The following is a 25,379-nucleotide window of genomic DNA, read 5'->3' as shown; positions in this document are numbered from 1 at the left end:
TTAGTCCCCCTTTTTGGGAGCCTATAGAATATGTTACAGATTAATCTATCATTTCTTGTCCCCCATTGTTTGGGTTGCTGAGGGCACATTAGTTCCTTGCATTTTGAGTTTGCACATACATGAATGCATGTGTTCAATGTCAGAATGAGAGACAGCTCTGAAAGAAAAAGAGGCTCCATAAATATTTGAGGCCAGCTGCTTAGTACTAAAAAAGGCTGAAGCCCACTGAGAACATTACAGCTACGACTGGGCTTAGTGGACAGACCAAGAGACTGTTAAGCTGTACCCAAGAGGTATCCATAACAAAAACATAGCCAGGGACATTTGATAAGTATTTGATGTTTACACAATCACAGAGCAAATATTACTGTCACTTATATTACAAACTGTCTTTAGCTCATCCCAAATACTATCCTGCTTCATTTTTTATGTGTTCTCTATTCTCCCTTCTTGTCTGGAATATATTATTTCTAACACAATGAAGAAGGAAATGCATAGGTCCTCTTTCTCATTGCCCCACTCCTGTATTTAATGCTACACCATTGTTGCACTGACAGTGAACAGCAACAGAGACAAAATTTTGATGTAACTGCCTAAATTTTCCCTCAGAAATATGTATTCATTTTGGCTAAATTATTCAGTCTTTAACGAACAACTACTCCATACATATATAGCCAATGTGGAGAAAGGAATTGGCAGAATGTGATAAAATCAGACAATATCAACTAAATACAGATTTGATGCCTGAATGGACCAATAATTACTAATTCTGTACTTCCTCTTGGATTATGTGACATTTAATGATATGGTTTGGGGGTGTCCCCACCCAAATCTCATCTTGAATTGTAGCTCCCATAATTCCTACGTGTTGTGGGAGAGACTCAGTGGGAGGTAATTGAATCATGGGGGGCGGGTCTTTCCCATGCTGTTCTCGTGATAGTGAAAAAGTCTTACGAGATCTGATGGTTTTATAACAGGGAGTTCCCCTATGTAAGCTCTCTTGCCTGCTGCCATGTAAGAGGTGACTTTGCTTCGCCTCCACCTTCCGCTGTGATTGTGAGGCCTCCCCAGCCATGTGGAACTGTAAGTCCATTAAACTCTTATTCTTTATAAATTACCCAGTTTCGGGTATGTTTTTATCAGCAGTGTGAAAATGGGCTAATACATTTACCTAAGAATTATCCTAAGGATTTATACATGTAGGTGTTTTTAAAGATATACTATATATTTACATATATAATACATGTAAATTTTGTTTTATTGCACTTAATTTAAAACATGCATAGTATATGCATAAGTGGTATAAATGACATTTTGTAAATTACTAAGTGTGAGAGAAATTCCCGGCCAACCCAAGTAGTTACTGAATTCAGTGCCTAATGTTTGCAGAGATTCTGATTTATCCAGGGAACATTTACATGCAGACTATAACAAGTAAGCAAAGCTTTGTCACTCTTCTGATTAAAGGAATTGATTTGACTTTAGGAAGAGTGACTTTAATTAGCTGTGCAAATGCCATTAATTCCAATTAATCTTCTCACACTGTCAAGACAAAAATCCTGGGAGAAGATAAATTTCAGCAAATCAATATAGCCCTTGTTTTTACCAGGAACAGGTGCTCGAGGAAAGAGGAATGTCATTAATGGGTGTCTATATCAAGAAGTATTTATACAAGACAGTAATTCAATGTGAAAAGCTTTTAGATGATTTCTTATATCCTATTTATACATCCATTAATTGTCTTAAATCAAATAGGAAGTGTTTACCAAAGAGATTTTGAAAAATTATTATTATAATTCTATGGAGAACTATGCTACAAATTCAAATCATCTTTACAGTAGAAAATATAAGGACTAAAAACTATGTTCAAATGCATTGTACTTTCTGTGTTACTTAGTTCAAATACAAAGAAAAGCATTCTGGTCAACATGGTAGCAATGATTAATAGTTACTATATTGAACCAAAACACCACAGTAAAATACCAATGAGTATAAAGATAAAGTAAAAGATTTCCACATACTAAAGTGAAAGAGATTGTTCATGTCAATAAGGGGTACTGAAAAAAACATATATTAGTCCAACTATATATATATAAACATATGTAGTCCAATTATATATATATAAATGATTACATATATGTTTATACATATAGTTGGACTACATATGTTTATATATAGATGACATATATTTTTGTACATACAAATGACTACATATTTTTTAGTATCTTTTTATATATGGAAAAAATATATATGTAGTCCAACTATATATATGTAATATTTTCCAAGCTATGATTTCCATTCTTGCAAATCACCCTCTCGTTAATTTATTCTCTAGTCAATTTATCTTTTCTCTTTTCAAAAAAATATGTTAACCTGATTCTCACTCTGAGGGCATTTAAATTTGCTGATCTTCCATCCAGACCTTTGCATGTTCTGTCCAGCAAGTTCTCTCTCCATGAAGACCATACCATCTAAAGTGACCCCATCTCAGTCTGTCTGTTGGTGAGTTTGTTTTTACTATTTAGCACTTATCATATTTGAGGTTGTTTATTTTTTTCTTAATTTGTTACCTCTGTGCCTTTCCCAAGCTCCATGAGTGGAGACATAGGCTCATAACCTATGTTCTCTACCTAGTATAGTGCCTGGACCTTAGTGGGCACTTTATCAATAAATAAATAATAAATAAACAATTCACTAAGCCATGAAAAACAAACATCTTTTAAAAAACAGTAAATTATGTTGATTTATTTGTAATTAACATGTTTTATGTGAGTTGCGTGTCCCTGAGGCCACCTTCATGCTCTAGGATTTGCTAGAACTCACAGGACATGGAATAGCTATTATACTCATAGTAACTGTTTTTTATTACAATAGCAGAATAAAAATTAAAATCGTCAAAGGGAAAATGTACATGGAGTGAAGTCCAGAAGAAAGGAGGAGCAAACTTCAGGTGTTCCTCCAGTGGAGACACATAGGGACATACTATTCTCCCAGAAGGGATGGGTGACAACCATGGCCAAAATGATGCCAGTTGAGGGAAGCTCACCTAAGCCTTGAGGTCTACATGCACGTAAGACTCATGTGAACTGACCTCAGCTACTCAGATCCCAGCACCCAGAACAAAAATATGTGTTCACCATAAATCATATTATTAGGATAAGCATATCTAGTCACACTTTTCAGGCATACAAAAATATTCTTAGCAGGGAGTATTTATTTTCTAAGGGCTCAGAGGTTATCTCCCAGAAGCCAGTCCTAAAGACAGGGCTTTTTTTTTTTTTGGAATGCACAGTGTTTCAGCAACCTAGGCCTGCTAAGTTAACCCTTTCCTCCATGGCTTGTTTGGCATGTCTCCACCTAACTGGCTCAGAATTCTTTCCGATTATCTAAAATATCCTGTCGTAGAGTCTCTAATATCCTCATTTGTTGAAGTTTAATGAAAGTATGATCAGACACATCAGACTCTGAGCCCCAAGGAAATAGGGTCCCAGGGGACTGGGCCTTCTGTTTTCTCCCTAAGTCACCTTCCCAGTCTACCCCAAATCTATTTTGTTTATGTTCATCTCTATCTGCCCCTGACATTTTATGCTTTGCTTGTTACTCCTGATTGAAATTGAAGTGTCTCACCTGGGCTTGGGACTCAATAATTTCCTACCAACTTAGGGACCTTCTCCATCATCAAACCTATTTACTACTTTTTTTTTTTTTTTTTGGCTCTCCCCATCTCTGGTTCCTGCTTGTAATCACATAAATGTCCCAGAGCAATGTCACTAGTAAAACTAACAAAAAAGAAAAATAATAAGAGCCATAATAAAAACTTTCTTGAGAAGTTGCGTCCCTCACACAATTGTTCAGCCTCGTGTCTTACCTTTGCATCGTTTCCCCAGATGGAGCATATTTGCTGATCAGCTTCCTCACCTCCCACTATTCCTCTGTTTCTAGAACTCTGGTTTCCTCCTCCGCCTTCCCACTAAAGTGAGTGTTACCAAATTTACCAGAATCCTCTAATTCTCAAAAGTAAGAGTTAATTCTCTATCTCATCTTACATAATTTTCTTTAATATTTGACTTTATTAAACACTCCTTCTTTCAAGAAGCTCTTTACTCCTCCAATTTCTCTGAATCCATTATATTTTATTTCTCCCCTTTTTCTACTAGCACCACTACCCACACACTCTCTTCCTGCTCTAATCATTCTTCTCAACCCCCTTCTTCAGTTTCTTTATTTCTAAAACAGAGATAATAATACCTATTTCATGGACTTATTGTTACGAAATTCAGGGGAGCAGAGTTCAAAAACTCACCTAAGATATTATTGTCTCTTGAATAATGTTTTGATTACTTGGAATCCCATGAGGTTGTAATTTATGGCCAAACCACCCTAAATTATATAATTTATTTAATTATCAATGTAATTTATCTTTTTCTTAGAATATTTTATCTTATATAATTTTTGAAATATCCATTATGGCCTTATTTTAAAATTAGAAAGAATGAGGCACAACAAACACGAAATTGTTTCCAGGATCACAGATCAGTAACAAAAACACATACATGGAATGTTGACTTTACTGGGAGCATTATCGACTTAACTGCACTAACTGATATTTTGAGTGATTGATTGGTTACAGTTTTGAGTTCTTCCAGGAAAAATAATTTACATAAACCACAGAACAGCTGGTTAATGAATTTTACTTCTGAGAAGTTGTTGGGAACACATGGTGTATTCTTCAGGGAAGCACAGAAGTCTGTGGCTGCATTTTATAAACAATGATGAAAGTTTTTCAATTTATGAGATGTTTTTCTCAAAGTTTAAACTTTATATTAAGAAATTTATATTTAATAATTTAGACAGGCACAGGGAGCAGCTGCTTCTTCATTCTTTAAGAATTTACAAAATTAATTTCATTTATTTAATATGTATTTAGTGCCTTCTAAGTTCTTAATATTAGAAGTACCATGCATTCCACTGTGAAAAATACAAAGACAAATTAGGATAATTATATCTTAAGTTATATTTTTAAGGGCATCCCAACATTTGTAACACTCAGCTTGTCTTTGATGGAAAAGCTCACATTGATCCCCCTCCCATCAGGGAAATCAAAACTGAAGACATCTGTTTCAAAGTTATCAGCATATAAACAATAGCTAAATCAGGGAGGCAGAAGTCACTGAAGATATAATGATAAGTGAAAGAATAATAAAAATAACATTGGGTCACTGAACAACACTTTACTTTGTTAGACAGATTAAGACTAAATCTAAACTAAGTCAAAAGGGGTGGCCAGGAAGCCCTACCAAGAAGGATGACCAGCAATGTTTAATGCCACTAAAAACCCACAAAAATGGCTCAATGTTTTACAATTGTGATGGCTTCTTTCATTGTTACAACTAAAATCAGTCACCCATGTGATCAGTTATTGCAGTGTTATTGTTGATACTCCTAGAGACTTTTGTTTTTTTCATATTTTTAATTTTTAAAAATTGTTGTAGGTGCACAGTATGTGTACATATTTATGGGGTACATGAGATGTTTCAATACAGGCACGCAATGTGAAATAAGCTCATCGTGGCAAATGGGGTATCCATCCCATCAAGCATTTATCCTTTAAGTTACAAGCAATCCAATTACACTCCTCAAGTTATTTTAAAATGTACAATTAAGTTATTATTGACTATAGTTACCCTATTGTGCTATCAAGTAATAGGTCTTATTCATTCATTCTTGTTTTTTATTTTTTTGGACCTGTTAACCATCCCCCACTCCCGCAGCCCTCCACTACACTTCCCAGACTCTGATAACCATCCTTCTATTCTCTATGTCCATAAGTTCAATTGTTTTGACTTTTAGAACCCACAAATAAGTGAGAACATGTGATGTTTGTCTTTCTGTGCCTGGCTTACTTCATTTCACACAATGATCTCCACCAGTTCCATCCATGTTGTTACAAATGACTGGATCTCATTCTTTTTATGGCTGAATAGTACTCCATTGTGTATAGGTGTCACATTTTCTTTATCCCTTCATCAGTTGATGGACACTTAGGCTGCTTATGACAGGAAAGGAACCACGAAGAAATAAGTCAAACAGCAGGGGATTGGATAGTGAATAGGAAATGAGGGTGGGTACAGAGGCTTGAATGTGAAGAAAGGAAATTTTGCTGGAATACATGAACAGAAGTATGTTATTATTATTGTCTTCATTACTGAATGATACATGAAAAAATCCATGCATTCCCTTGGACTGTTATTATTTATTTTCATTCATGCTTCCCAGTGAAATGGCAAGTAACAGGTAGACATTATAGTCACCCCGTCTTGTTGTCTCACCTTGTCCCTAATATCAGAATCACATTGCTTTTATTCCTGAGTGCTATTTGTGTTGACCTGATATGTTCTTTAGCTTGGGGTAACTGTTTGGAAAGCTCTGTTTAGTTCACATATTTGTGTCATAACTGTCATTCTGGATTCTTCTTGTTGAGTCAATGAAGAAGCTTTTGGGGAAGGCTTGGCAGCCATTTTATAGACAGGATCCTGGTGCACAGACTGGACGGTCCAGACAAGCTCTTAGAGAACCTATGCCTGAATATGTACTATCTAATTACAGTATTCCTTTACTATAATAAAAAATCACACAAGTATATAACACATACGGTATGGCAGGCATGCTTCTCTGACACTCTATGATTCATTTCTTCATCACAACAACTCTGTGAGGTGGGTGCTATTATCTCCACTTTACAGAAGAGGAAATTGAAGTTAAATACTTGTTCCATAGTCATATGATAAATAATAACAATAAATCACAGAGTTCAGATTTGAACCCAGGCAACTGAATCCTGAGCCTAGTTTATGCTCTTAAATCCTATACTACATTGTTTCTAGAGAGGCTACAATGTGGCTGCTTTTAATTCCTGTGCCAGCAACACAATTTGCTTATGTAGGTCAGAAAACAAGAAATATGCTGAAATTGAAGAGCTCCACTGGAATCGCCTACCTGGGTCAAGGTTGCTGATGTACTCTGAGTGGTTGGAGAGAAAACTGAAGATCTTATTAATATTTTGAACTGATGTCCCCAAGGTTTGTTGTAACATAATTCTCAAAACTTAAATGCCATCTGACTATACTGAGCAACAAGTACTAGCATGAATCAGAAAACCTCCAACCAAGCTCCGTAGTCTTAGACAAATGATCTATTTTCTATGAGCCTCAGCCTTCTCGTCTGTAAAATGGGAATAATAATTATCTACTAACCATTTAGAATTGGGGTTTATCATTTAATAAATTTTTATATGAAAGTACCTTGAATATTCCATGAATTGGCTTTTATTTTTAATCCTTCAATGAATTTTTTTGTACCTATAATCCTTTCATGTTTCATCTCAATACTCACTCCCTAATGTCATCATGAACTCTAAAATTCTAAGATAATTAAGTTTAAGACAAAGACCACAAAGTGACAGAATATTTTGAGATTTTATTGGCTACATGAAGACCTCCTTGCCCTGGAATTCAGACAGCATTCCAGTGCAAACCTGATTCAGAAGAGGATGGTTTATAAAATAGAACTAGTTTTACATTTAGATAGCAAAGCAAGTCCCTTTTCACTAATATCATACCCCTTTCAACACAACACCATACCCATGTCAAAGAGGAAAGCCTTGGAGAAAATATCAAGAGAACTGGAAACCTTAACTCTTTTATGTTGTATTGGATGGCTTTTGGCATTGTCAGCATTTACTTATATGCATAAAGAGTTTGTGCTTTAAAAGACAGATATGCATGAGAAATAAATTTGAGATAGAGCTAAAAGCATACCTTTCTATCAGTTTCCAAGCACAGCACTTTTAGGCATAGATGTGAGAGTTGGAGGGCTGTATATGAACACATTTCTAGAGATAGACTTAACACATGTCCAAAATTTATTTAGTGGGAAAGGAAAAGAAAATAGAACCTACATATGGCTAGTCATAAAAAAACCAATCTGATTTAGGAGATACCCTATGAGTGAAAAATTGGAGCAAATTTGAAAGGTTTTTGCACTTTCCAAGTCCACAGCTAACACAATTTTAATATTAGGCATCCATATCCTTAATGCTATCATAATAATTCACAGCAAATGAAATTTTGATTCAGTTAAATAAAAAGCAATCGAATAAATAAAAAGCAATCAAATAAATAAACACACTTAACCCAAATCATAATTTCCCATTATCTTAAAGATGATGTTTCAGGAACATTAAGTAATAAATTATTTTAAAATAAATATTATGACATTTTTAGATAATTTACAAATTATTTTTGTAAACAAGAAATTCCTTTAAAGTATATTTCTAAAGAGTAAAACCAAAAAGTCAAAGATGTGGCCAGGTGCAGTGGCTCATGCCTGTAATCCCAGAACTTTGGGAGGCTGAGGTGGGTGGATCATCTAAGGTCAGGAGTTCGAGATCAGCCTGGTCAACATGGTGAAACCCTGTCTCTACTAAAAATACAAAAAATAGCCAGGCGTGGTGGTGCATGCCTGTAATCCCAGCTACTCGGGAGGTTGAGAAAGGAGAATCACTTGAGCCTGGGAGGCAGAGGTTGCAGTCAGCCAAGATTGTGCCATTGTACTCCAGCCTGGGCAACAAGAGCAAAACTGTCTCAAAAAAAAAAAAAAAAGTTGAAGATGCATGTATACTACAACCTAGCAATACCACATTTCCTATAGAAAAAAACTGCTCGAATATAAAATAGGCATAAAATCTAATTGTCCCTGTTTTTATTAATACTAAAACAGGAACACAGCCTTACTGTGTCTTTCACTCAGGAAATGTAATAAAACATTCTAAGGCTGCTCAGATGAATAAATTAGATGTATGAGTATCAAAATAATAAATCTTTCAAAAAAGTTAAAGTGTGATAATATTCACGTATTTTTCTACAAACAAATGTAGCAACATTACAAAAAAAATAGCTAAAGAATAATAACATGCCCTTTTCAGAGAGTGATTCATTTTGTAGGAGAAGTTATTACTGAAAGTATTGGTGAAGGTGAAGGATGACACTTTATGTGAATTTATAACATGGTTCTCTTTTGTATCAGAAAAAAGATCCCTCAGCCAATTTTTGGTCAAATAATATCTATTTAAATGATTGATGAGAACATGGGTACCTGTTATTTTTTATTCTTTCTGTATTTTGAAATATTTTGCAAGTTAAATAACTATTGTGAAAATAATATAAAAGTGGCAACAGAAAGACAGCTATTATAGCTGCTCTATTAACAAGTTGTTCCACATCTGGAAGGTGACAGTCTTCTAGACAGTTGTGAGGCTGGGGGACAGGGCAGAATTCAAGTTGTTGGGAGGCTGTGCATAGTCACTAAGTTCCCTTCAGTTTCAAAAATATATGATTCTATGAAATAAATATGAGAAAATCCTTTTGCTGTAGTTTAAAAATAAAGTCGCCTTGAACTAAAATGAACACATAATTCTAAAAGCATTGTGGCTTATTTTGGCTCTGCTGGCTTCAGGATTGTTTTATTCTCATATTGAGAAACGAAGCAAGCCACCACTAGTAAATGAGTGCAGTGGACCCTATCAGTACCCTGCCAAGATCTCCTGGGACCCCTTCAACTTTCTCTATGCATCCCTCCCTTGCCATGTATGTGCTTTTGCTTCTAATAACTAGCATCTGTGACTGCCTTCAAACAAATGCCCCAGGCTACTTGAGCCACTGTTGCCTGCTCAGACAGTAGAAAGTGCTTGATGTTTGATTTTCCCCACCTCACGGCAGTCATAGCCAATGACTGATGGAAAGTGTGAGGTAATGCATATGTGAATTAGCTTGATTTAGCCACTCCACAATGTCTACATATAGCAAAACATTATGTTGTATACGATAAATATATAATTTTTGTCATTTTAAAAAATAAACATTAAAAAATAGAAATCCCACCTCCTCATAAAAGAAACTCTGAGGTATAGTTTGCACAACAGAGCTCCCCATGGCATCAGACTGGAGCCAGGATTTTACCTAAAATTGCACCCTTGTTTGACCTCTTCCTTTTCCTGGTTCTGCTTTTTGCACTCCCTTACTGTTTTCTCCTGGGAACACTTAATAAAGTATTTGCTTGCAAATCCTTGTCTTAGGGTCTGCCTGAGGAAGTCTGAGGCAAAACAAGCAATTAATGAATGTATTCATTCTTTTAACATGACACTTCATGGATCAAATCATTTTTCTAAGTTTTGTCAGTCAAATATGATCATCTCTAAGTTCTCATGAATTCATATCTGGGTCCTGTGTAAAAACAGGACTTTGAGTAAGAAATGAACAAATTTCAGGAAAATCTCAGAAAACACAGGAGGACACTTAAGTCCCCTCTGTTAGAGTATAATATTAAGGGAAGAAGTATGGCTTATTCTCCCCCATGTTATCAAGGGCCACTTGATAGGTTTAAATTCTGTGCCCTCTTTTCCAGCAGCTCCTAGAAAAAGATGGCAGAAGCCATAGTGCCAGATGGTCTGCTGTTGTGCCTGGCACGTGATGTCAGCAGGGCTTGGCAGCATGGTGGCCCTCAATGAAAGGAACAGAAGCACTCAGCCATCATGTTGACACTTGGCCAACGCAGCAGTACACAAGTGGCTGTGGCACTGGTGCCCAGGAGAGCAGAGCTGCCTGGTGGGCAGACATTTCCTAGCATAGGTAACAAAGGCGATATCTGACAGATGCCATATGGTACCTGACTGAGCAGTTCTGAGAACACATGTGAGTGACTCTTTGAATAAGGATTTTGCAGAGGGCTAGAGGGTGGCCTGAAGAGTCAGAGATTAGTGCCAATGGAATGGGATACTATTACTATGGTCCATTCATATTATCAGCATGGAGAAATAGTCTACTGGCTTGTCATCAGAAAGGAGAGGGAAAACTGTTTGAAGCCTATGGCCTCAATTATTTTTTCTAAAATGTGTAAGGCGAGAAATGGCATTGCTTTTATGAAGCATTCACATTTCTAAGAATGAATGATGGGTGGGTGAATTGTACTTAGGCATCAAAGTTTGGAATATCTAATGTGGGGAAAAAGGTAAGGGAGGTAATTAAAGGACAGATACAGAGATTGCCACACATCAAAGGCCAGGTTGTGATAAAATGTCATAAATGTGTAAATATATCCAGTGAGCATAATGATAGATTTTCTTCATAAATGTTAAATGTAGTGTTAAAGATGTTTAGATTTCTTGAGGTTTACAAATGAGTAGGCAGATACTGCATAAAGATTCTTGATCACACACAGCCTCATTTAGGCCAAACAACACACAGCTGTAACTCAATACACCCTAATTTTTGCACAATTAGTGTATTTTTATTTTAGACAACAGAACAAAGTGAATTAGTCATACTGCAACTTGAATAGATGAATATGACTTTCTTTCACCTTAATGGAATTTCACCCCACAACTTTGAATTAATGTGCTAGGTAATAAGAAATCATGCTCTTGGCTATTTAAATTATAGAGCATTATCTCATAACTAAAAATAATCAGCTGTGGCATTTAAAAAATTATTTTATTCCAGTTACACTTCTGTACAGAAAATAAATAATATTCATAAAAGCATATTGTTACATTTAATGTATATTGCTTTGAAATGTACATACAAATAGATGGTGAGTAAAACCAATTCTGGTCTAATTTCTATGATTTATCATTCCTTTTATCAGCAATTACTATATTTCTCTATACTATGTTTTAATGTGTTAATATCTTACTTTCATTTTAAAATTGTTTCCTATATTATACAGCAACTTCAGTAGTTACACGTATGCAAAATTGTTTAAAATACAAGGCTTCCTTAGCTTCTCTCCTAATAAGGGACTTTTAATATTGGAATATACTTTCTGCAGATGTGTTTTTTGAAAATTATAAAAATAGAAGTAATTTGGTTACTTTATCAACCAAAAATCTTAGGTCTAGGGTGTCTTTTGAAAGCACTGTGTTAAAACTGCAAATCTGGAGAATATATTTACTAGATTTTCAATAGTACTCTGGCAATAAAATTTTATAATGCTGTTTGCCATTCGATTATTCTTAGTGTCGGGTGGGAGCGGAATTATTATTTTAATTATTAATTATTAGAAGCCTGTGCTATTTGGAGGACAGAAATGTGGGGTATTTTTATACTATACAACATTTCCTATATCTTTTGAATCTGTATCCAGGCCTGATGACAGAGGGCTCACCAAGAAATTCAAGTTTCCAAGTGTCTCAACTTCCAATTTCCACATGTCCTCAAAACTCTGCCTCTGCAACAAAGGGTCAGACGAAATAGTCTGCATTCTAGTAGACTGAATCTTTCTTTGCTATTTATAAGGATGGGGCAAATTTCACTTTGCTAAGTTCAGAAGTGAACTTTGGGAAGTGTCACATTGAGAGAAAAATGTATCCTTTTGGCTAAGTGAATGAGATTTACTCAGAGACAGATAAGATATGAATTTTTATTTTTCCACTTAGTTAAAAACTTGAGCATTGCACAAATCAATAATTCCTTCACCAAATGCATCAACCCATAATGTAACCCATAACTGTAAGTCCCTGGTAACATGAAATAATCATATTACATAATCATATATGTCCTAAGGCGTCAGTATGTGTAGTGGAAAGCAGGCATATTGTAATGGCTAATTTTATGTGTCAACTTGGCTGGGCATGGTGCCCAGTGACGTGGTCAAACATTCTAGACAGTTCTGTGAGGGTGTTTTTGAATGAGATTAACACTGAAATCAGTGGGATTTGAGTATGGTAGGTTGCTTTCCACAATGTAGGTAGACCTCATGCAATCAACTGAAGGCCTGAATAATTCACACCATTCTCCTGCCTCAGCCTCCCAAGTAGCTGGGACTACAGGCATCCACCACCACACCCAGCTAATTTTTTGTATTTTTAGTAGAGATGGGTTTTCACCATGTTAGCCAGGATGGTTTCGATTTCCTGACCTCGTGATCTGCCCGCCTCGGCCTCTCAAAGTGCTGGGATTACAGGCGTGAGCCACTGCACCCAGCCTCTCCCTCACATTTCTTAGATGACTGACTAAAACTCCTATTTAATGGACAGAGTAAGGAAAAGAGGAAAAGCATTATATTTTAAAAACTCCCTACAAAGCATTATATTTAAAAAACAACAGTAGTCTTGGCACAGTGGCTCACACCTGTAATGTTTGGGGGGGCTGAGGTGAGAGGATTGCCTTTAGACTAGGAGTTCAAGACCAGCTTGGGCAACATAGCCAGGCATCGTCTCTGCAAAAAATAAAACATGACCTGGGCATGGTGGTGTGCACCTGTAGCCCCAGCTACTTAGGAGCCTGGGGCAGAAGAATCTGGACCTCTGAAGCCCAGAGGTTTGAGGCTGAAGCGGGCTGATTGCACCACTGCCTTCCAGCCTGAGGTGACAGAATGAGACTCTAGAACAACAACCAAAAAATTGATTTCAGAATAACTTACCAATCTTATTCATTCTGAACAAATTTTCTATGATTATTTGAGGTCAGAACTATAGGAAAATGCCTTAGTAGAGCTCCTCCCCTTGATGAATGAGAAAAGAAGAGAGATAAGGAGAAACAGAAGTTTTGTAGAGTAAAATGTACAGTAGGAAAGTTTCTCAACTATAAAGCATGTACTATATATATGCACGTGTGTGTGTGTGTGTGTGTGTGTGTGTGTGTGTGTATGCCTCTATAAGTAACCAAGCTGCTTGCTTACATGACTTTTCTGGGTAGTTGGTTCCATAGCAATCATGAGTACAAATTGTGTGTAATATCACATTTACACTAGCAGATTCCTGGTTTTCCTGCCATGATTTGTAAAGTCTTCTTGAGTCATCATTTATTAAACCCTAAGTAGAATCTGAAAAACTTGTACTGATACCAACAAGTTTCTTATGTGAAAGATATTTTGAAATTTTTTTTTCTGAGTAGAATGTACCTCAGTTCTCAGTTTCCTCTACAGTCCCATATTTTGAGGGAAACTAGCAGTTCTAAAGGCGAGTTGTAGTGGACAATTGTTAGTTTGGCTTTCAAGAATCTGTTACCCATTTTTGGAAGCTTTACCCCAACTTCCTACTGGGACATCACCCACTCTTGGAAGGGCTCTCAGTTCCTGAATTTTGTTTAGTTTCCTTCACCCCTATCTTGAGGGATGGAGCATATAACCCAGTCCTACATTAGTCTCTGCCTTGCATTCTCCTGCCTACATTGATTAGTTCATGGACAGTTGCAGCCCTGAATCTATTGCGAGAGCCTCAAGAAAGAGAAGTCAAGATAGAGGAATGATCTTGTTGATAACAGGAAAATGAGAAACAAATCCAAACAATGCCTTTTTTTAATCTAATAGCTAAAGGCCTCAGGCTTTTCTAGAAGCTGTTCCCACTGCCTAGAACTTGGTTTCCCAGGTAGTCATATTGCACGTTCTCTCACTTCCTTCAGGAGCTTCTGCAAATGTAAATAAGAGATGCTTTTCCTGACCACTTTATCTTATTTTCTTACTCCAAAGCTTTCTAAGGTACTGTTATGTAGCATACATAGTTGTTACTTTATTATTTTCCTGTTCTACAGAGGAGGGTTTATTTTTGTTCACAGCTGTATGGCCAGTACCTATCACGAATTCTGAAATATAGTAGAAATTTAAGTGAGATTTATTGAATAATTTTTTAAAAAATCAAACAAGGATTGTCTATTTAATTAATATTCTAAAATTAAACACACAAAAAGTTGCAAAAATGAACTACGAAATCAAATATATCTCTCACCTGGATTCACCAATTGGTAGTATATTGCCACATCTGTTTACTACAGCCCTCTCTATGTGTATCAACTTTCCTTTTGCCAAATAATCCCAGAGTACACATTTTCTTTTCCAAATATTTAAGGCAATTTTACAACTAGCTAGTGAATAATGTCACGAAAAGTAACAACAGTAAAAGTACTCCTACAAAATATCAGGATCACATTGTGCAATCTCAAAAGATAAAACAAAAAATAAAATCACAGTTATTTTTTCCTCCTGCTTATATGGATTTTTATGAACAAACCATAATAGGGAGTAAATCTGAATGAATATTCAGCTCTAAATTTATTAGATAATTAAGCCTGATGGGAAAGAATGATTTTGTGTAGTGGGTCATATTGCTGGGTTCTTTAATATTTATCTTCATTAATTTTGTCCCGTATTTGCACATGAAGTGTTCTGGGTCAGAGACATATTTCTTATTAAATGACTCACAGTAAATAATAACTGTGTAACCGCCCCCCTTGCCCATTGCTCTAGTTCTTACCCCTAGGATGATGCTATGAGAGCCAGAGCAAGTATCCTATGTGAGTACCATTGGTATTGACACCCCATACATGGGTAAGTCAACAGGAAAAATTGTCTTTCTCTCCTTACAAAGGGGAAGGAGTTCTGCTCCCCTAAAAGGGACTCCTTATACTAGCTTTTCAGTATATCAATAAAATATCTTACTGTGATCCAGATAGCCTTATGTGTCTCCAGCTTATATGACCTACAGATGCCTCCAAATTCTAGGCTACATCCTTTCTGACAGAGCTTTACCAAGGGACCTTGTCTAGATTGTAACCATTTGGCCCTTTCTAGGAGATAAGAGGAGTTTTACTATTCTTTCAGATCAGAGCAATTACCAAAGTCTGTACATCTGATACTCACATTATGTGAAGAGTCTCATGAGGCTAGGGTTTTGCATGAGCACTGAGAAAGCCAAGGTTTTATTTCCTCATACACGGTTAAATAAAGGATCATTTCTTCAAAATAATAAGTATTTATAAATACAATTATTTATAATTTTAGTCAGTTTTCTCTAGTAACAATAAGAACCTAAATCATGTCCAAATCTCTTCTAACCTAAAAGGGAAGTCTTCATTCTCTTTAAAGGTTCTAACCAGCACCTCTCTCCATGACTTTTGATAGATTTGCACACATGGAGAGTTTATTTATGCTTTCTAGATTATTTTTTAATATTTGCTATTAATTCCACATATTCTCACTTTATTTGAAGAAAAATAGTCAAAAATTTTAGATTATTTAACAGGAATTATTCTTACTATGAATAATGTGTGCTCACTTGCAAGAGGTTTTAATTATAACTCGTCTTTGGAAACAAAAAGTAATTCCCAGTAAAAATCCATGTAACATAGGCATGTATTTTTTATAACTTTTTCTCTTGATATTGTGATAGGATTGGGGTAGGTGATATTACTGAACTGTTCTATTTCACACATTTGTAAGGGAACTCTGAACACTCAATAAACACTTGCCGACTGAGGACTTGAAAATTCTTACCCTAGCTCACAGGAGCTAAACAATTGCTATACATCATCTTTATTCCTGAAACTACACAGTGCCATTTCCTTTGCGTTTGGTTTACAAATCTGTGTTGAAGACAAATACACTAGGACATACTCACATATATATATAGCTATAATTTTTATATTGATATGCATATGGATTGTGAGTTGCATGTTTGTGTGTATGTAGTATTGAAGGTGAGATGAAGAAAGGGATTGCCATGATTTGTCACTATGATGCCATATTAGAATCTCCCTTTAAAAATAATTTTGCATATATAATTATCACGAGTATTGAGTTTCTGAGGAAGTAGGATACTTACTTATATTCAGTACAAATTGTTCATTCATTCTGGATTATTAGTTTCTTATCAGAAAGTATTTGGGGTAAACTGCCTACAGTTAATCTGTATATCCCAACATGAGTTTTATTAATGCCAAAAGGAATAACAAGACAGCATCACTGACATTAAGCCAACATAAATAGTGTTACTGCATAGCTACTAAATGTAGACCTTTAACCAGTTCTGCAAAGCCATTATGAGATATTTTGCACTGTTTTCCCAGTATTATGTTTGTACACCCATATACACCATATAATACACACCATGCATAACACCGTATACATACACATATACATACATATATGCCTTCTAAGTGTATATGGAATTCTGTGTGTATGTATGAAAATTCACTTCAAATCTATTTATAAAGTATTATCAGAAAAATGTAAATATTCTACAGGAAATTAGAGGTGTTTTGCTGCATCTAAACTGATACTTTCCTTCCTTCTAACAGCCAACAATTACCAAAAGAATTTTTTAATTGCTTTTGAAACTCAGGTTTATAAATCCTATTCTCTTTTAGAATGTTTGGAAAGAAAGTTTCTTTTACTCTCATTTTTGAAAGCACAGTCCACAATCCACTTCTTAAATATTTTCTGGATAGTTTTATAGAAAGAATGTGAAAGGTTTTAGGCATTTGCTCTTTGTGTAAGGTTTCACTTTATTACCTCTAATTTTTCTACCTTCTAGTTGTGTGACTTTTGCCAAAATACTTAGACACTCCGAGCCTGTTTCTTGTCTACATAGTAAAGATAATGGCAATACCTACCTCATAATATTTTTGGGAAAATTAAATCAGGTCCTATTTCTTATGTGCTTAGCACTAAGTAAGGATTCAACAAGTGTTAGTGCTCATCAGTATCATCATCATCACCACAGGTATTACATAAATTGATTCAAATGTTCTACTGTGCTTAGATGCCACTGTAAGTTTTTAGGAAAGATGACAGCTCTGAAGACTTCCTCTGGTTTAACATTAATAGTAATTTTTTTTGTCATGAACTGTCTAAACCTTATTTAAGATTTCAATCTACAAATATTATATTATTTAAAATTTACCTATTTCTATATAAAAATAAGATTTTACTTATTCTGTAGAAAAAAATTTGGATTGTCTCAAACTAAAAAGACTAAATTTCCTTAAATGTCTAACTCCATTCATAAAATTGGGTTGTTTTTAAATATTTTAAACTTCAATTTTATATTTAAAATATTTGTTTTGATTTTTAAGCCGTTTGAAAGCTTGACAGAATATAACCCAAAGAAGCAAAATATTAACCCTTAATCAAATTATATAAATCTAACAAATTAAACTTATGGTAAATCAACTTATTGTGAAAATGTAAACAATGAATACATTTAGTCAGGTTTTCCTTATATTGTCTAACTTAAAATCATAAGTTTTTTTGAGACAGAGTCTCGCTCTGTCACCCAGGTTGGAGTGCAGTGGCACAATCTCGGCTTACTGCAACCTGTGCCTCCTAGGTTCAAGCAATTCTCCTGCCTCAGCCTCCCAAGTAGGTGGGATTATAGGCATGCACCACCATCCCCGGCTAATTTTTGAATTTTTAGTAGAGATGGGGTTTCACCATGTTGGCCAGGCTGGTCTCAAACTCCTGACCTCCAGTGATCCACCAACCTCGGCCTCCCAAAGTGCTGAGATTACAGGTGTGAACTACCATGCCTGGCCCATAAGTTTAATATCAATTACACATTTCAAATTAAACTTTCAAGACTAAAATGCTGAATTTTCTCAAAAATAAACATTTAATTAAAAATACACAGATCATGCTGAACTTATATAAAATTAATATTTACTTTATCTTATCAGCTCTATACTCAAACCTTTATCTTCCCAGAATAAAATAACCACTTATATGGTTAAGAAAACAAAATTACCATCTCAGAGGTACTAAGATTATTTTATTTTATTATTTAATGTATTCTTTTCAGCTTTCTATGTCATTAAGGAAAGTCATAAAAAGGAACAAAAAGCCACTACAGTTATTTTAACTTTTAAGCAACGGTTCTCAGTTCCTCCCCAGTCCATAGGTCAATACACTGAGTCCTTTTTACAGCTGTCACATCTACAAGAGATCACAAATGTCCAACTCTTTGTAATCTAAGATACAAATTTTTCTTCGATATTATTCTACAACTATACTTAGATTATGTTCAACTAATTACTCAATAATTGGACTCTGTACTCCTTCATTACTTTTCTTTGCTGCCTAACCACAATTTGTGACAGTTTAGTGCTTCTTTCTAAGTCAAGTTTTTGGCTACCTCTGCTCTTACTCTCATAATGTGGCTCTCTATAGTCACTGTAATGACTTTTGGTATTTCTAGTATTTCCAATTTTTCCTTCATTTGTACTTTATTAAACAAGGTCACCAAACTATAGCCCAAGGGCTAGTTCTGGACACCTTATTAAATTATTAGCATCTATGGCTATTTTGCAATAGTGACATATTTGAGTAGTGTAACCAAAACCATATGGCCTACCAATCCGAAAATATTTACTCTCTGGTCCTTTACAGCAAACTTTGGTGACTTGTGTTTAATTTACATTAATATTAGGTATTTCTGGAATCTTAATTCAAAACATCTAGTTGTCCTAACATTTCAATACTTTTGGTTATCATAGCAGCTGGCTATGGAATTAGCCTCATCCTCCTGAAACTGATTTCCCTAAAACATTTTATCAAAAAGGGCAATTGTCTCCACTATGTACCTTTAGAAATGGTAGACCTGCTCTCCCTTTTCCTTTCAGACTTTAGCTGCCTGAACTAATTTATACCCAGAGCTTAATTAGCTCCCTAACTGTATCTCCTATAAGTTGTCTTAGCAACACTTCAAAGTGGGCATTTAAAATTGCTTTTGAAAGAGGCCGGTTCAGAATGAAATAAAACATTTTAATGTGAAATATATAGGATTTTCAAACAGAGTCAAGATAATCCTGACCTCTGAGAGGTGACAATTTGAATATATTGAAGAGTATGGAAATAAACCTCAGATCTTTCATCATAAAGAAATGCTTATCTGTGAATATAGAATGAAGAATAATTTTTATACTATCAAGTTATTTAATCATAAGTAGTAAATATGAGGTTGATTCAAGATTTCTGTATATCTTTTTAATTTAAAAAGGCAATTTACAAATATTTATTAGTGAATTACTCTTTACCCCACATTAGGAACACTGAGTCAAAATGAGCAAGATATTGCCCTTAATTCTAAAATATTTGTATGTTTATAGAGGAGATACATGTTTATGAATACAATTATCACATAGCAAGCTACCCTAAGTGCTGTGAGAAATGTGTTTTGCAAAATGGGAGCACATGAGATTCAGTAAAACAGAAGATGTGGATGGGTTTATTGAGAAAGTCACAATAAGCAGTACCTTGAAATATGGGCATTTTCTGAGGTGGAAATGAAAGAGACAAGTTTTTCAGATCAAGGGAACTTGTACACCAGATATCCAGGCTAGAGATTAATCTTTTTGATGCTACTAATTTCCTGGTATAATACGGTTGCAAAATGTTATCATTAATAATATTCTTATCAGTAATAAAACTATTCGGCCAATCTTGTATTCAAATTTTAGCATTATACTTAAATGCTAGATATTCATTATGCAAAACAAAATTGTGATTTGAAAAGCCCATAGAAATTTAAAAAGAAAAAAATATAAACAGACAATTGGTCTTTCCATGGTATAGCTTTTCAAAAAAAGATTAACTTGCTGCTGCAGCGTTTTAAATATAGCATCAACAGACAGCACAATTCTTTTTCTAAGTTTCTCTATTAGATTTGCTCTTTCTTATGTTCTGAATAGCATTTCATTAGAATACACAAATATTAATATTTGAGGCCACATGCCAAGGAGCATCACAAAAATATTCATTTATGTTTAAAACTAGAAAAGAGGCTACTCTTACATTTTCTTAAATCATATTTAATAAACAAAATACTATTTTTTTCTAGGAGGTGCTGATCTCACATTGAATGCATGTGTGGCACAATTACACACAGAGATTGCTTCTCACGCAGGAAGCAAGTTGAATTGAAGGAGCACAATACCATCTAGTGTCAGCTACACACAGCATCTACTAACTAACATGGAGAAGAATGGTAGACTAAACTAATATGGAGAAAAGAATGGAAAACAAACCCTGTTCCCTTTCTTAAATAATCTGATAAATAAGTGTGTTATCTAGCATTGGATGCTTCCTGCCCCTCCCTTAAATTTTATTTATTTTTGTACCAAAATTGTCAAGAAAAAAATATCAGTTTCCTCAGTAATAGTCTTCCATTTTGCTGTTGACCCCGCAAACAATCGCCCAACAGATTAGTAAGCAATACTTTTTAATTGTGTGATCTGTTTAGTTGGGACCATGTCAACCCATAGTAATGACATTCAGAAAATTTTCTATAGTACAATTTAGTAATATTTCAGCCTTGTTTGGAATATTTTGGTAAGTCTATTTTCACTAATTCTTGCCTTTTGTCTTTCATTGCAGTGAAAATTTGACATGTCCCCAGACTGGACTGAGTGGGCTGCTTTAGGAAGCTGTATGTTTTTGGAATTTAATTCAAATTTAAATGAGGTTTCCTGCATGTCTGGACATTATACCTCGGAGCCGTGGGTGCCAGAGCCCTGTCCTATGAATGTGTCTCTTCTGAAAATTGCTCTAGGGATTGATTTTACTGATTGGACAAAAAATAAGTATTTTGAACCAATTATAACAAAACAGCTTATTTCTCTTTTATATACATCATGCAATGTCTTCACAATCAGATTATGAGATCTCTAATTACAGAAGAGGATTTTTATATTTTCTACTAGCAAACATTTGTCCACAAAAGTTACTGAAAAACAGCTGTTATCTGGAATGTGGCTTGAAATATATCCTGTTACTCTAAAATGGTATTGATATGATTTATAGTTGTCCAATTGCAGCGATTTTATAAGAACTCAATCCACAGCTCTTCTAACATGTTTTGACAGCTTTGAGATATAATTTACACATTAAAAAACTGCATGTATTTAATATGTACAATTTGAATATTTTTGGCATATCTATGCCCCTAGGAATTTATCATCTACAACCAAGAAAATCAACATCTCCATCAGTCCCCTAAATTTTCTTCTGTCCCTATGTAATCCCTCTTCCTACCTGCCATCACTAAGTGGTATGGGCTAAATTGTGCACTGCCCATCCCCTCCCCTCCCATTTTATATGTTGAAGTCCTAATCCCTAGCACCTCAAAACATGACTGTGTTTGGAGATAGGCCTTCAAAGAGGTGATTAAGCTACAACAAGGCTGTTAGGATGAACCCTAATCTGATCTGACTGGTGTTCCTATAAGAAAAGAAAATTAAGACACACAAAGTGATACCAGGGTATATTTACACATAGAGAAGACCGTGTGAGGTACAAAGAGAGAAGGCAGCCATCTGCAAGCCAACGAAAGAAATCTCAGAATGAAATCAACCCGCCAACACCTGATTTCAGACTTCTAGCCTCTGAAACTGACCGAAAATATCTATTGCTGAAACCATCAGTCTGTGGTACTTTCTTAGAGCAGCCCTAGCAAACTATCATACCAGGCAACCACTGACTAGCCTTCTGTCACTATAGATTAGATTGTATTTTCTGGAATTTTATAGAAATGTACTCTTTTGGTCTGGCTTATTTCATTCAGTATAAGTTATTTGAGATCCATGTTGGGTTGTATCAATAATTCATTCCTTTTTATTATTAATATTTTGTTGAATGGATATACCACAGTTTATTCATCCTTATTTGTTACTGGACATTTAGGTTGTTTTCTGGTTGAACTGTTACAAATCAAGATTCTATGGACATTTATTTACAAGTCTTTTATGGATATGTGCTTTCTTTGATCTTGGGTAAATATCCAAGGTTGGAATGGCTGGGTCATATGATAGGAATATGTTAAGCTCTTTAAGAAACTGCTAAACTATTTTCCAAAATTGTACCATTTTACATTCCCACCAGCAGTCTTTGAGAGCTCCAGTTGCTCCATATCTTTGCCTAAAACTAGTATGGTCCATCTTTTTTAATGTAATTGTTCTAATAGGTATATAACAGTATGCTATTGTGCTTTTTAAATTTGCATTGTATTATGACAGTGGTATTGATGATCATCTTTTCATTGCTTATTTACCAAAGTACATCTTTTTTGGTAAAGTGTTTACATTTTTGCATTCTTTTTTGAGTTGTTTTTTTATTACTGAGTTTTGGAGTTTTTAAATATATTCTGAACCCAAGTTCTTAATCAAATAAATGACTTGAAAATATACTCAGTCTTTTTATTCTCTCACTAGAGTCTTTTGTAGAATAGACATTTTTCATTTTAATTAAGTCTATTTATCAATTTATTATTTTACAGATCATTTGGTATTGCATTTGGAAAAATCTTTGCCTAACCGAAGGTCAAAATTCTTCTCTTACATTTTCTTCTAGAATTTTTAAAGTTTTAAGATTTAAATTTAGGTTTATAATCCATTTTGAATTGGTGTTTTTATACTACTTCTTTTTCCTTCACCTCTATATGTAGAATCAATTAAGGTAATAATAGTTTCTATCTTAAATGTCCTGCTAACACACTTACCTATTTCAATACTCATTCTACCTTCCCGTCTCCCTGCATTTTTTTCTTTGACATCCTTTCACCCAGGCTTTAGCTCCCATCTCCTTCTAAGTCCTCCCGCCCTTGCTGTGTCTATGATACTAATGTGATTCAGACCATTTCTCTCCTAGTTTCTTTCCTTCATATATATGCAATTTTAAGTCTTTCTTATTTAAAATAATAATAATAATGCTTTTTGAAGCTGCATAGCTTTCTAACTACATAACATTAACTTGCTTTGTTCTTTTCCTATAAAACTATTCTCTTGAAATAATTATCTATTCTCTCATTTCTCTCTCCTCCAACCAACACTGCCAGGTTTCTGGCCCAGTCATTGCACTGACACTATTCTTACCATCAACACTTGTGATTTCCCTTTGCCACTTACACAGATCCCATTTCAGCTTTCATCACACAGGTCTCCCTGGGAGGCATTTACACTGTGGATCTCTGTTATTGGAAGGCATTTCCAAAGCTTGTCTGAGTCTTCCACATTGTCTCTCCTCTTTCTGTTACTTGAGACAGGTTTTCTCCATATTTTCTCTTCTCATTCTATACATTCCACTGGTGACCACACATAAAATCAAGGAATCAAATGCCACCTTTAAAAAATGAATCTCCTAAGTAGATTTCTGGTCCAGACTTATTTACCCAGACCATCAACTTTCTGTTGTATATTTCCAATAGCAATGTCAAGTGCAATACATGACAAACATAATGCCATTCTTCTTTCACCTAAACACAGGGCTCCTTCATACTTCTTGTGGGGGTAGATGGCACACCATTAACCCTGTCACCTAACCACTGTCCCTTCCATTCCCAATGAAAAATAACCCAGATATTTCAGTTACATCTCCTACATACGTCTCCAATCAATGCTTTCTCTTCATATCCACTGCTTCTCTCCTTAGTATATCTCATCTAAAATTCTGGAATAGACTTCAGACGGACCTGCAGATTCTAATTCTTACCCTCTCAACATTCGACTTGTATATTGATGCATTAGTAAAGTTTCTGAAACACAAATATGTTTAGGGGAACCCCATGTAGATCATATATTTAGGCATCTCTAATACCTATAGAAAAAATTGAACCCATTCTCATATAACATTCAGATTGTTGTCAGTCTTTCTCTCACATCTCATCACTAACAACTGCTCTACACAAAATCTGAGATCTAGCAATAGCTAGCTTCATATAGTTTCCTGAGCATGGAACATTGATACAACTTCCAGGCCTCAGATGAGTGGACAAAATTAAACTCACAAGGCAGTAATGGCATTCAATCCCTGAAAATTTCGCTGCTCTTTCTAAAAAGGTAAAACATATTCTGCCTATTATAAAGTAAATGCTGATCTTCCTATTTTCTTTTCCTTTATGCTAATGGAAAATAACTTTATGATTTAAAATTTAATTTACTGTACTTATAATAATTTGTTTTGACTTGATGGTTAATGCTTGGGCATAACTTAAAATTAGAATAAAATGTATAAATGTAAAAGAATCATTTATGTACTATAAATCATTGATATGATATTCTCAAAGTACTTTGTGAAAAGCACATTAAGAAGTATGGATCCTAATGCATAGGTAAGAAAACATAGAGATAGGTTAAAGAGCTAAAATATTATAAATCCCAACCAGTCTTACTTCCCATTATTTTTATCTGCCTGATATTAAAGATCCTTCTTATCATAAAATTATCTGCAAGGAAATGAAACATTGAGTTCAGTACTGATGAGAGTCTTGAAAAAAAGAAACAGAATAAAAATTCACACACTATCTTTTCCATTTCACTTAGTGTCCTGAAGCCAAACAGGAGTATTCCCTAGAATTACTTGTAAAAACATTAGAACAGGGTGTGAATCTGGATTCTACTGCTTGCTGGTTGTGTGACTTTAGGCAGATCATTCACCTCTGACTATAAACTCACCTATGAAGGGCCACAGTAAGAGCTAGTCCTCTTTAGTAAAAGAATTTAATGAAATATATGTGTGAATCAGAATAGGCTGGGCTATGGCTTAAAGCTCTAAGTTTTATTTCC

The 25,379-nt window shown here is 34.9% G+C and overlaps 1 long non-coding RNA gene across 1 annotated transcript; it reads left to right on the top strand.

The window, feature by feature from the left end:
- Positions 1 to 997: 997 nt before the first annotated feature.
- On the top strand, positions 998 to 24,839 carry LOC134759748 (uncharacterized). The gene is made up of 3 exons (XR_010136458.1): positions 998 to 1,083; positions 2,421 to 2,502; positions 21,199 to 24,839. It is a non-coding gene; the product is annotated as an uncharacterized LOC134759748 (long non-coding RNA).
- Positions 24,840 to 25,379: the final 540 nt, after the last annotated feature.

Source organism: Pongo abelii, chromosome 13 (genome assembly GCF_028885655.2).
Source record: "Pongo abelii isolate AG06213 chromosome 13, NHGRI_mPonAbe1-v2.0_pri, whole genome shotgun sequence".
Taxonomy (NCBI): Eukaryota; Metazoa; Chordata; class Mammalia; order Primates; family Hominidae; genus Pongo; species Pongo abelii.
The sequence above is the reverse complement of the archived record's forward strand: the minus strand, read 5'-3'. Positions and strand labels throughout refer to the sequence as shown.